The 12848-nt window shown below is 41.7% G+C and overlaps 1 protein-coding gene across 2 annotated transcripts in view; it reads left to right on the plus strand.

The window, feature by feature from the left end:
* ARHGAP22 (Rho GTPase activating protein 22) overlaps positions 1 to 12848 on the plus strand; it is a gene marked incomplete at both ends in the record, with an annotated part of 152540 nt that overhangs the window by 98071 nt on the left and 41621 nt on the right. The window lies entirely within an intron of this gene.

A 12848-nucleotide genomic window follows, 5' to 3' on the forward strand; every position in this document is an offset into this window, starting at 1 on the left:
AAATTCTTTTAGTTTGCCCTGCTAGTAAAGAGACTTTATCTTATGACTGTTATATAGCTTTGGTCAGCTGCTTTTGCTTGAAGCACACCGAAAACTTCTAAGCAATCAAAGAGCATAAGATGATTTGAAGGAGCTTCTGGCAGCGTACTGTAGCCTTTAGTAGGTGACAACATGCTTTGCCTAAGACACTGTTCATGCTGGCATAGTGGAAAAGAGGTTGCTGATGCAGGTTTTCAAATACAAGGATTTCCCATCTGCCAGCTAACCATTCTGGAGGAAGACTACCAAGACAGAGTACTTAGACTGCAGTGACATGCAGATCTAGGAAGACCCGCAAAAGTTCAAGGATTTCTGCACGAGCGAGGCCGCTTTACTGGAGTTTGCCCTGCTCCACAAGTACTGAGATGCACAGACAAGAAGGTCCATACCAAGTCAGAAGCAAGGTTGTGTTGTCTGGAGCTGTACAGCAACAGGTCAGTGACTTGATTGCTTTTGTGCTGGTGCGATTTCTGAGCTGTGGAGTGGAAGCTTGCAAGGCAATGCTTGAGGCAGTTCTGCTTTGTGATAAAGATTGTGAACAGTCCCACATCATAAAATGTGCTTCCTCAAGCAGCCCTCCTGAACTGTGCTGTGACCCTTAATGGCAGGCACCTCAGCTTTATTGTCTGTCTCTACATTGTAAAGCTGACTCTCTTAGCTTGTCAGAAGAGACTACCTATGTGCAGGCCTTTGGCCTATCATGGAGGAGATACAGAAGCATCATGATGGGATGCAATGGAAGGGTACATCTGTAGTATTCAGTATGCTATAGTAGCAGTGAATGCTGCAGACAAGTCTACCACCATGAAATCCACTGAGTCTCAGAGAAAAACATTCTGTGCAACACTCCCTGGAATTTCAGTGGGAACAAGTTTCACCAGCTAAAGACATCTCCCAGATGAGTTATTGTTTACCTAACAAGTTCTTTTAATTTCTTGTTTAAATCTGATTTAAATCAGCATGGTTTTGAAAAGTGAGGTTGCATCTGCTAATGATTAACCACTTCAAAGGAACTTTTATGGGCTTTTTGATAATGCTGCTAACTGGGAGGAATGTTGCCAATTGGTAGAGAGAAATAGAATTGATTTTTCTAAGCATTGTTCTGCTAGTCGTTCACCGACAGTTGTCTTAAAGCACAAAGAATTGAAGCTCTTTCTTTTTGCATCAGCACAACCTTGAGTCCGTTAGCCATCCACAGCTGTGCTCTGAGCAGTTGCAGTGTTATGCCCAAGGGAAAAGTGTGAACTTTCCTTTTTGCCAAAAAGCACTGCTGCTACAGTGAAAAGTGTGATGTATTACAGTTATGTTTAGAAGATTCATTGGTTACCCAATGCATAGCCAGATACAAGAGGAGACTGCTATAAAATTGCTATTTTGTGCAAACTGTAACAAACTATGCACTTGGATCAGAATATCCCTGAACTCTTCAGTCTGGATTTAGATAACTACTTCCATCTACATTGTCTCATCATTAATATTGGCACGGGTTTTCTCCAAATTTGCCAACATTTTTCCAAAGGTCTACACTATGTATTCTTTTGCGTTTCAGTCCCTTTTCTGTATTAATACAATAAATAGCTTCATTTTGTAAAAACAAAGTCAGTAACTGTTGAGTCTTTGAGCCCATTTACTTGTTGCTGCCAAAACTGTGATTATAAAGCTTCAGTCATTTCACTGAAGAAAATAATAATGTTTGTAATTGGTTGGCTTGAATTTCTGTAGAACTCTGTGTTCAGTCTACAGAGAGCCAGAACCTTTACAGGCTCATCTAAAAGCTCTAGTATCTACAGCCTAAGCTGTATCAGCTGATGGCTTCACTTCCATTCTCTTTAGTTCAAAGACCAGGGCATTGGCTAAGATGGTCCTTTTAAAAATACAATTGAGGGTGTCTTTGGTTTCATGGTGGACTAGGGGAAAGAAAAAATAGGTTTATGAGGGGCAAGGAGGAGGAGAAGATAGTTGTGGAGAGACTTCTTTAGAAAAATTAAGAACCACTTCATTCACATTGGTGAGCAGACCTGGCAAGTGTGAGCACAACACTTCCAGAAGAAGGCAGAAGTTGGATATTATCTCTCCAGTATGAAACTATTAAAGAAAAGTAGATCAGACTTTGCCATTCTGATGTTGTGGTAAGTAATTTCTTGTCAGGATTTCTCTCAAGTTTCTCTCATCTCTTGTCTTCAATGTTACAAATTTGAAGAAATATATGGGAATTAGAAATTTGCTTGTGGTTGCACGGTAATGCATAAAAATTATCCAGTCATTTTCATTCAGATATTTCAAAGCACAAAGTAGCATCCTCTTTGGTCGGGAAGGAATTTCCTCCCTTATAATAGCATGTAAACATAACCACAGTTGGAATATATAATTTGATACATTCCTCAGAAGTGTTGAGCACTTGCTGCTTTGGAGAACCACATGGAACTGTGTGGCCTGCTTTGCCACTATTTTCTGAGTCTTTTGTATATATATTTCTAACTTTTTGTACCCTCAAATTGACAGTTGCCTTAAGTTAGATGCCTTCTGCAATGTGCCTTGTGCAAGCACAAAGCTTCTGCTAGTGGGCTGGCCTGAGTCACCTCCCTGTGAGTGTGTGGCTTCTGGCTTGAGAAGAATTCATTGCCTTTCCATACAAGCCAGAGGACAGGGAAAAACGACCAGCAGCTCTGCATAGCCCAGGCAGTTCTACACTTCATCACTATTAAGGACTAGGCTCATTGTAACCCTTCAGATCTGAAATGCGTTGAGGAAAGACTGCAGGGGTTAGCTGTCTAGAGTGGAAGAAAGGAGGATAAGGGAAAGCAGCTTGCTGTTGTTACAAGGTTGTCTATGGAACATGCTAGGGGAAAAAGCTATACAACCTTTTCTTTCTCCCCCTTGTCATTCCCACTTACTGTCACTATCAGTGTCTGGATTTTTGTTGCAGGGTTATGGTAGCGTTCTGTGGGGGGAAGAAATGGCTGTTTTGTTGGTTTGGGTGTTTTTTTCCAGCACACAAGTAGAAAGGGACAGAAGTTATCCTTTTGTCATTCTAAGACAAATACTTCATGAGGTGAACAGCTCCCTAAAAGCTGGTGACATGTCAGTCCAATTTTGAAGGAAAGGTTTGTGTTCTCTGGCGCTAAAGTCTGTGCAAATGGAAGAAGCTGAATGACAACTATGCCTGGGCTCTCTACACCTTCAGGTTCGTTTCCAGCAGGAACTTTGTTTTTCCAGTGAGAAGGTGGTGCCAACATGGCAGATACCTGTTAACCTGGCAGGCAAAACAGTTAGTGTCAGCAGAGGCAACACTATACCATAAATTTTCTGCTTGTCAGCAGATACTGATGGTAAGAGGAGTGACTGCCATTGCACACTGAGAGCTCCACCTAAGAAGCTGCTGTCACGTCTGTTATGATCGAAGTTTTGAAGTGCACATAGTCTCAAGAGACCTTATTTGAGTCAAGAGTCACAAGGGTTTAATTGAGCAAACTGTCACTTGTTTAACAGTCTAACCCTTGAGGCATCATGGACATAATTAGAATACCAGTGCTGAAGATTTCGCACTCAGGGTGAAACATGTAAGTAGCAGAGAGATGAAGTGGTGTCATACAGGTCCTAGCAATTGCTGGTGCAGTAGTTGCTCCTCATGTTAATTATTGTTGATCAGTTTGTCTTTAGAATAGTTCTGCTTGCATCCTAAACTAGCTGTGACCAAGTTAGAGTGACTTCATTTCTTGCTGCTAGCTAATAGAAGCTAATACAAGACTCAAACAATAGCAATACAGCGTGCTTATAGGGATACTGTATGGAGTTGGAAGCATGTTTTACAGGCTCCCAAAATCACTCTAGTTAGGGAGGCAACGTGATTGCTGTTAATGGCTGTTTCTTTTGTGAAGCAAAGTAATTGTGAGCAGAAGCTGGAGGGAATGGTGCGTGGGCTGTGTTGGTACAAGAGAGATGCTACATCCTTGAAAAAAAAAATAATGTGCCTAGCAGGTGCGTATTATGCCTGGGCTTATCTCAATCCCAAATATTGGGCTGCTGCAGTAGAAATGGCTTTTCCACATTGTGAATTCACCTTAGCCAAGTTAAACCGTACTTTGTGGCCATAGTGAGCAGCAAATCCCAGGCAGCATAGTAGTCTCCTCTTTGAAATTTCAAATAATTGAAAAAAAAGGAGTTACAAGAGTATTGAAGTGCTATTGCAATAAATGTTTCTAATACCAGAAGCATAACTTAAAAATGAATGAGCAGGGTTTTTTACTGCAGCTTCTCACAGTTCAGCCTAAGGAAGATAAAGCTTATGGAAAAATCAGCTTAAGTAGATCTAAACATTGCAAAGTACTGAATACATGTAAGCAGGTTTTATAAGTGTGGGTTTCAAGGTAGAGTTTGTGTGCAATGCTACTTGCTTTTCCTCTAAGAGTACTTGAAATTGTTTTCCTCCTTCCTCATATCTTGCATCTTTTTTTGTTTGTCATGGTTCTTGAAGTGTGGTCACTTACCAGCATGTGGCCTACCTGGAATATGGGTTTGTTTATTTTCAAGGTTTTGGTTTATTTGAAGTGATTGGTACCCTTAACCAGTTCTTCAGTTTAATTAATAGGTGAGTCTAAAGTGACACAGGTCACACACATTATCAAGAAAGGCATCTATGTCATCATATTTGAAAAATCATGGCTGTCAGGTGAAGTTCCTGATAACTGGAAAAATGGAATTATAAACCCCATTTTCAAGAAGAGGAAAATGGAAGACTTGGAAAACTACAGACCAGTGAGTTTCACTTCTGTGCCTTGCAGGATTATGGAGCAGATTCTCCTGGAAAGCATGCTAAGGCACATGAAAAACAATGAGGTGGTTGACTTGGAGTATTGTGTGCAGTTCTGGTGTCCTCAACATAAAAAGGACATGGAACTGTTGGAACAAGTCCAGAGGAGGGCCACGAGGATGATCAGGGGACTGGAGCACCTCCTGTATGAAGACAGGCTGAGAAAGTTGGGGCTGTTTGGGCTGAAGAAGAGAAGGCTGCATGGAGACCTCATAGCAGCCTTCCAGTATCTGAGGGGGGCCTACAAGGATGCTGGGGATGGACTATTCATCAGGGACTGTAGTGACAGGACAAGGGTAACAGGTTCAAACTTAAACAGGAGAAGTTTAGATTGGATATAAGGAGGAAGTTCTTCACTGTGAGGGTGGTGAGGCACTGGAATGGGTTGCCCAGGGAGGTTGTGAATGCTCCATCCTTGGTGGTGTTCAAGGCCAGGTTGGATGAGGCCTTGGGTGACACGGTTTAGTGTGAGGTGTCCCTGCCTATGGCAGGGGGGTTGGAACTAGATGATCTCAAGGTCCTTTCCAACCCTAACAATTCTATGATTCTATGACAGCCAACATGGCTTTGCTAAGGGGAAATGCCTGACCAATTTGGTGGCCTTCTATGGTTCTGTAGAACTCATGGATAGGGGCAAAGCAGTTGACATAATCTACCTGGACTTTTGCAAAGCACTTGACACTGTTTCACGTGACATCTTTGTCTCTAAACTGGAGAGAAATAAATATGATGGATTGACCACTCGGTGGATTAAGAATTGGCTGGATGGTTACACACAAGGATTTGTGGTCAATAGCTCAATGCCCAGCTGGAGACCAGTAACAAGTGGTGTCCCTTAGGGATCAGTTTTGGAACCGGTCTTGTTCAACACCTTTGTCGGTGACATGGACAGTGGGATTGAGTGCGCCCTCAGCAAGTTTGCCGATGACACCAAGCTGTGTGGTTCGGTTGATAACGCTGGAGGGAAGGGATGCCATCCAGAGGGACCTTGACACACTTGTGAGGTGGGCTGATGCCAACCTTATGAAGTTTAACCATGCCAAGTGCAAGGTCCTACACCTGTGTCGGAGCAATCCCAGGCACAGCTACAGGTTGGGCAGAGAAGAGATTCAGAGCAGCCCTGCGGAGAAGGACTTGGGGGTGTTGGTTGGTGAGAAACAGAACACGAACCAGCAGTGTGTGCTCGCAGCCCAGAAAGCCAACCGTATCCTGGGCTGCATCAAAAGGAGTGTGACAGGTTGGACGGAGCCTTGGGCAACATGGTCTACTGTGAGGCACCCCTGCCTATGGAAAGGAGGTTAGAACTAGATGATCTTACGGTCCTTTCCAACCCATTCTATGATTCTGTCTCCAGGCAGGAGAGTCAAGCTAACCAGATATGATTTTTATGTATAAAAGGCCAAAGATTAAACCAAATCTTCAGTTCTTGCATTTAGCATACACTTCATCCTGACAACTGAGATAGATTACTAGCCTTAGGTTTTTAAGGGTTTTCTGTAGTCCATGTACCAGTACAGAAAAGCTGCAGTGCCTCTGTTCATGTTTAGTCTTGTCAGAATTTTTGCATAAGAAACCACAATTCTGAGGTCTAATCTCTTTGTTGATGTTTTCTTAAAGCAGTTTAATAGCATCTGAAACCACAGAAGGTGTGAGGAGAGAACAGATCACAGGGCCTTTGGATTAGTTTATAGCTGGCAGTGGTTTTAGAGTGTTTGCCTGCCTTTGCTTTATTCTCTGGGATGAGGTCTAAGATCTAGGATCTAAAAATCATTTAGGAACTCATGAAAATCCTCAGCAAGGAGTTTTATTTGAAAATTTTATCATCTACTTGTAACTACCATTAAACCTGGTGGATTGAAAGTATTTAAGGAAATTAGGCAGTTATATTTGATGAAAAAGTCAATGAGATTTTAGTACATGCCTGTAAATCTCTCCGTAAGAAAATCTAAACTGTGTCAATTTAAAAGCTGAATTTACTCAGTGCAGTAAAAGGTATTTAAGATTTTATTTTCCTCATTGACACATCCAAATGAAAGGTGAATGTTAGAATTCCTTCAAACTCTTTCCAAACCCTTCACCTACAAAGGTACATAATTCTTTAGGGAAAATTGCCCTTATGTTGTCTACTGGAGCTGAGAAACAAGAAATGTATTTCGATTTAGAGCTTGTTTATTTCAGTTGCACTCCACAAATTTCCCCTTCTGTTAAAGGATCACGAAATAAAACAGGAGAAAAGCAGTGGAGTTACTGGTTGTAGCGAAGTTTAAACTGCATGCTGATGGTAGGTTAACCCAAGATTCAGGTATGATAGACAGGATCTGTCTCTAGCATTCAGGCTTTTGGAAAACTTTGGTTCGTGGGACAGTCCTCAGGATAGAGGTTCAGCGTTAATCAGAATCAAAAGCTATGGCTGAAGAAATAGAATTAGGTTTCAAGTGACTGTTCTAGAGCACTCCCAAAGGCCTTTTGCTTACTAATATTCCTATTGTCTTTTTCCTTAATGCAAAGATCAAGGCTGGGGTTTTGGTTTGGGTGTCTTTTTTTCCTGCTGAGTGAAAAAAGATTCCTCCTAACAGAGCTGCCCTTAATCTTGAAAGAATTAATCTACCTCCTTTTTCACTTTCTTTCATTACTGGGGAGATCTGAGAGCCTTGAATGTGATACTTTTAAGACAATCATAGAGAAAAGGTCAGTAAACATGAATCATTGTAATTGTTCTTTTCAGCTGTGGGTGCTAGTTTTGTCCATTTGTCAAGATCTTTGTTGCTGCTTGTCTGCAATTAAAGGCTTCCTGTCACTACTTGCTTTAGTACTGAGGGCAAATATCTCAGGTGACCTTGCTTTACCCACCAGGCACCCCGTTCATATTCAGCCTTGAACTGCCATTTGCCTCCCCACATACTGCAGCAGCATGCACATGGGCAGCTAAATTTCATTCTTACTGAAAATACCGCTATACTATCCACACCAAAGAAATGCAAACATGTAAATATATACACACACATACAAGTATTTGTAATTGTGTAAATTTTCAGTAGTTGAAATAATGACAATACACAAGTGCATCAGTATCCAGAATGATGTAAAAAATGGGTGAAAGGCAAACCAGATGGGGTGGTGGAAGGAAGGGAAATGGTATGAACAAAAAAAGAAGCTGCCAACTTCAGCAGAACCTGATAGCAACTTTGAGAATAGAAAAGTTCCTCCTTTTACATGAAATGGGGCAGAGACTTAGGAAGTCCAGCTCTCTTCCCCCTGAACTTCTGTTGCCATACAGACAAAGGGGATCCTGGCTTCACAAATGTTGACCTGAAGAACATTAAGCTTCTATGAAAGAAGTCCAAAGCAAACAAAAATTCCAGTGTTTCCTCATTGGAAAGAGCTGTATAAAGGGAGAGATGCAGCTGCAAAGGTTCTTCAAACAGGGACACAGGGCAGGACAGGTAAACAGCATAATGGCAGCTTTATGCTTTGTACTTTCCAGTGAATGCATTCCAGACTAAGGATGATCAAAAAAGGAAGAGTTTTCAGTAAATAGGTCTTTGAAGTGTGGATTGTGATTCCTGCTTCTGTTGCTTCAGCAAGTCACTTAGCCCCAGTGTTTCAGTATTTCATCTTCCCTGTTGTGGGATATGGAGGAGAGCTGAAAGGAGGACTGTTGCTAAGGATTAGGATGTGGTCTGTTACTCTGAGATGAACACTGTACAGCTGACATCAGCAGCTGATGGCTCCAAGGCCACATGAAATGCAGTTGCACAAACCACATAAGCAGATGGCATATAAGAGCAATTCTGTCAGCTTTAACTGATCTGGGCCTGGAAGAGAGAGCATTCGTGCAATGCAGCTAGGGGCTTGCAGGTATGTTGTTCCTTCAAGGCAAAGATACCTACCAGTGTATGTAAAGCAACTTGACAAAGGTACCTTGAGAGAGGGGTGGCAAAGCATTGAAGTCAGCTGGGGTCTGTAGCCCTTTTGATGGTGAGCAGTAACAAAACAAGTCCCTTAATCTTTCTAGGCTGTTACATTTACTGTATATAGTTGTATGGTTGCTGTCACCTTTCCCAGTCTTGAAGCTGGTCAGTTTCTGTACATCTGGGAGGAAGGCAGGTAGTACTGCCAACTTGCTTTGTGGATTGGGATGGAATCCAGTACATCTTGCCAATGTGCACTGAAAATTTGCATCAGAGCAGGTGATTCAATGCAGGATCCCCTGATCATACATTAGTGGTGAAGCAGGTGGACTATTCATCCCCAAAGTTAAGCCGCCTACATCTATCAAGGTGCTTGCGCTCTGTGTTTGCAGACAGTTTTATTTTTCCTGTGGTCTGGAGATGAAAGTAGCCTTGAGCAGAAGGACTGGAATGTTTGCCTGAGGCAATCCTGAGTTGGTCTCTAAAGGCCAGTCTTGTTTGTATGGGAGCTTGATTAAAGAGGAGTGAAAACTTCTGTTCAAGGAAATGAAAAGCCCTTATCTGTGTCTAGAACCATTAGCAGAGTGTTTCTCCCTATCACAGTGCTGAGTAGCCAGAGCCCTGTTTGATTCACACAGTAGAAGAAGAACTTGTGCACTTCACGGTTGGAGTCTGACAGCCACCAGAGTAAGGGCTGGAGCTCTGTTAGTAGCAGAGAAGAGATTTGATTGCAGTATCTGAATGCAAACTTCATACTGCTGTGAGAGGCAAAACTAAAGTTCCATATTCAAGTGTTTCTAGGCTGGAAGGTTAACAATTGTTTTCCCAAAGCAATTCCTAAAGACTAAGGTGTTTGCACTGATACAGGGTTGCATTGCAACTCAAATCTGAAACCCATAACAAGATCCTGGGTCGGATCTAAGCTCAGAAAAGAAAACATCTGTGAACTTCAGATAAAATTCTGGACTTCTGAAGAAGGTGTATGTGGCATTGTTTCCTTGTTTGCTTTAAAAATTTTTAAGTGTTTGAATTTAGTCATTTCTCATTCTTGTGATGGCTAAGACTCAAGACCTGTTGAATGTTACAATAGCATAGAGTCATATCTTAACTCTGCCCTTTAGGGAGCTCTAGTTCTGCTTGTTGCCTCAAGGATGTGGTGAAAGGAGCCATCTATGTGCAGAAAGGAACATGAATAAAATGTTGGGTTTTTAAAAACAGTTTATGGGGGGGTGCATGCTCTGCTACTTCATAGTCATGTCATGTTAACATGAGGCTTTCTCTAAGAAGCAATTCTGAAGTGCATTCTCGTTTCTAAGCTAGCCTCTGTGTGTGGAGTTGTCTTTATTTGCTTGTACTTATGTGAGCAGTCACTACTGATTCTCCCACAGGCAGCTTGTAGGGTCATGACCTTGCTCCTATTTAAAGCTCCAGTGGGGAAAGCCAACCACAGAGGAGCTGTATGTAGTTTCTGGCAAAGTCTCAAGTCTAGCATGTACAGGAATCTTTTTTTCCCATCCTGTTTTTACTTTCTCCAGACTCAAATAGAAGTATAAATGTTTGGGGTTTTTTTCCTCTTAAATGTCCTCGAAGATTTAAAAGGCAGCTGGCTGGTCCAAAGTAGCATCTTAGGGGAAGCAGAATTGTAGTCAGGTACCTGTGCTGCAGTGATTCAGTGGGAAGATGCTGAGACACTGCTGCTGCAGAAGTCCTGTAAAAAATCCTCTTCATCATTCTATGCTTATTATGCTTCATGTAGCAATTTTTGTATGGGTTGATTCAGCTGTTCTGACTAACTTTGCAGTCTTTTTCTGGAAATAATTTGAAGCTAAGATTCTGGTCTCTTTTTTGCCCACCCAAGCTCTTTTGGCTTGGGTGGGCAAGATTTCAGCTGAGTACCTTTAAATTGAAAAATAAGATCTGTGTTTACTTTGATTAAGCTCAGCTGTTTGCTGGTGGTGTGACCTATTCTGTACATGAGGTTTTTTGAGACTGTTTCATTCGGTAGGACAAGAGGAAACAGCCTCAAGCTGTGCCATGGGAGGTTTAGACTGGATATTAGGAAAAATTTCTTCACAGAGAGGATGATCAGGCATTGGAACAGGCTGCCCAGGGAAGTGGTGGAATCACCATCCCCAGAAGCATTTAAAAACCATGTAGATGAGGCCCTCAGTGACATGGTTTAATGGTGGTCTTCGCAGTCCTGGAGTAGTGGTTGGACTTGATGATCTTAAAGGTCTTTTCCAACCTGGTTGATTCTATGATTCCTTTGAAAAGCTAGTTTGAGCTCAAGGCCATCTATCTACCATATGCCAGATCCTGAAGCCATTTCTGATGCGTGCTGAGGATTGTGAAAAGCCTTTTTGTTGTTATGAGGTCTCCCATAAGATATTGTTGTAAAAGGACATGGGAATATGTCTGCCAGGTAAAGTACAAGAGTTAGACCTCATGACTGCTGCTTTCACCATGAGGCTGAATATGTTAGTAAAAGAATTAAGCTGTAACAGGAGTTTCACATACTGTAATTTCCTGCTCTGTATGCAAAGTTCTGTATGCAAAGAATGAAGTATGTCCTCCTTGCACTATAGCGGCACATCGATCTATTCAGATGCTGGCATCCTAGCCTTGAAATAGGGAGCTGTTCTGCTTCATGTATCTTCATGAATATGAATAATTCAGTAAATTCAAATTGGAAGAAGAGAATGCCATAAGGAAAGAAGCAGAATTTGGATACCTGAATGGAAAAAGCATTATGGCTTTTGTTTCTTAACCTGCATGCCTAGTCCCAGGTGGCTGTTGTCTCTCTTTGTTACTGAAAGATTGCCTCAGGTTCCCAGTTCAGTGAATTGCTTCTCAAGAGCTACCAAATCCTTCCCAACACGACAGTTTACCCTTTTTCCTTTGCAAATCAGTGTATGATCCTTAAGTGTGTCTAGGCCAGGAAACAATAGCAAGAAGAAGTACTTCTTCGGCTTGCAGGCAGCTCCCAGCTTGCTTCTTTCCCTAGGTTACCAAGGTTTTAGGAGGAACACATTATGTATACGCTAAATCAGTTCTGCAGAAACCACCATATACCATCACCCTGCTCTTATCTCTGAATTTCATGGACACGCAATCTCAGCTGCTCAGCACAGCTTTAGCTTGCCAGTAGGTACTGAAAGCCATGTAAGTGTGGAAATGACAGTGACACAACAGCTAAGATGTTACCTCCTTAGCAAAGCCAAAGGCAGTTTCCATGGTGATGGAGAAGCTCCAGGCTGCTAGTGATGCAGCTACTGTGTTGGACAAGACCTGTAGCCTTTTTATACAGAGGCTGCTTTAATAAAGCTTTTATTTGTTTATGTGGCCCTTCTTAGATTGTATCCAGTTCTGGAACATACAATGAGGAGCAAGAGGAAGATTTAAACTCACTAAAGTTGAGTGCTGACCTAAAATGAAAATGGAAGAAGGGTGAAAATGTTTCAAGTCTTGGAGTATCCACAAGTGACAGATACATATGAGAGAGAGTTTGAATGCATTTGATATTCTGTGTGTTTGATATTCTGGTCAGTACTTCCCTGAGATATTGCATGTCAAAGGTAATAGCTCCTGAAGTTATTTCATTTAGGAGAGTCAGATTCATATGGTCATCTTAACTCTTGTTAAAAATGTTCCTTCTGAACTGTGATTTTGGATGGGATCCAAAATCAGAATGAAGGGATTTGGGTTTTTGTTTTGCTTTGGTTTTGTGGTTGTTTGGGTTTTTTTGTGATTTGTTGGTTTGTGGGGTTTTTTTGGTTTTTTTTTTTGGGGGGGGTGGGTTTTTTTGATTTGTTGGTTTGTTTGTTTTTCTTTTTTTTGGGGGGGGGGAGTGGTGTTTTGATTTTTGTTGGTGTTTTTTTTTTTTATTATTAAGACTAGAAATCCCAGGGAGTTGGGGGAAGTAGATGATCTTGTGACTTCTGCATCCTAAGCAGTAGATTGTCTTGCAATTCATTTAGTCCCCTTTTTGGGTAATAATTTCTCAGTACCTCAGAGTAGGTATGTGGAATTCATTTATTACTCTTCTGGTAAAGTCTTACAGTCTGTGCTTTCACTTTGCTTATTGCTGG

Source organism: Psittacula echo, assembly GCF_963264785.1.
Source record: "Psittacula echo genome assembly, chromosome: 6".
Taxonomy (NCBI): Eukaryota; Metazoa; Chordata; class Aves; order Psittaciformes; family Psittacidae; genus Psittacula; species Psittacula echo.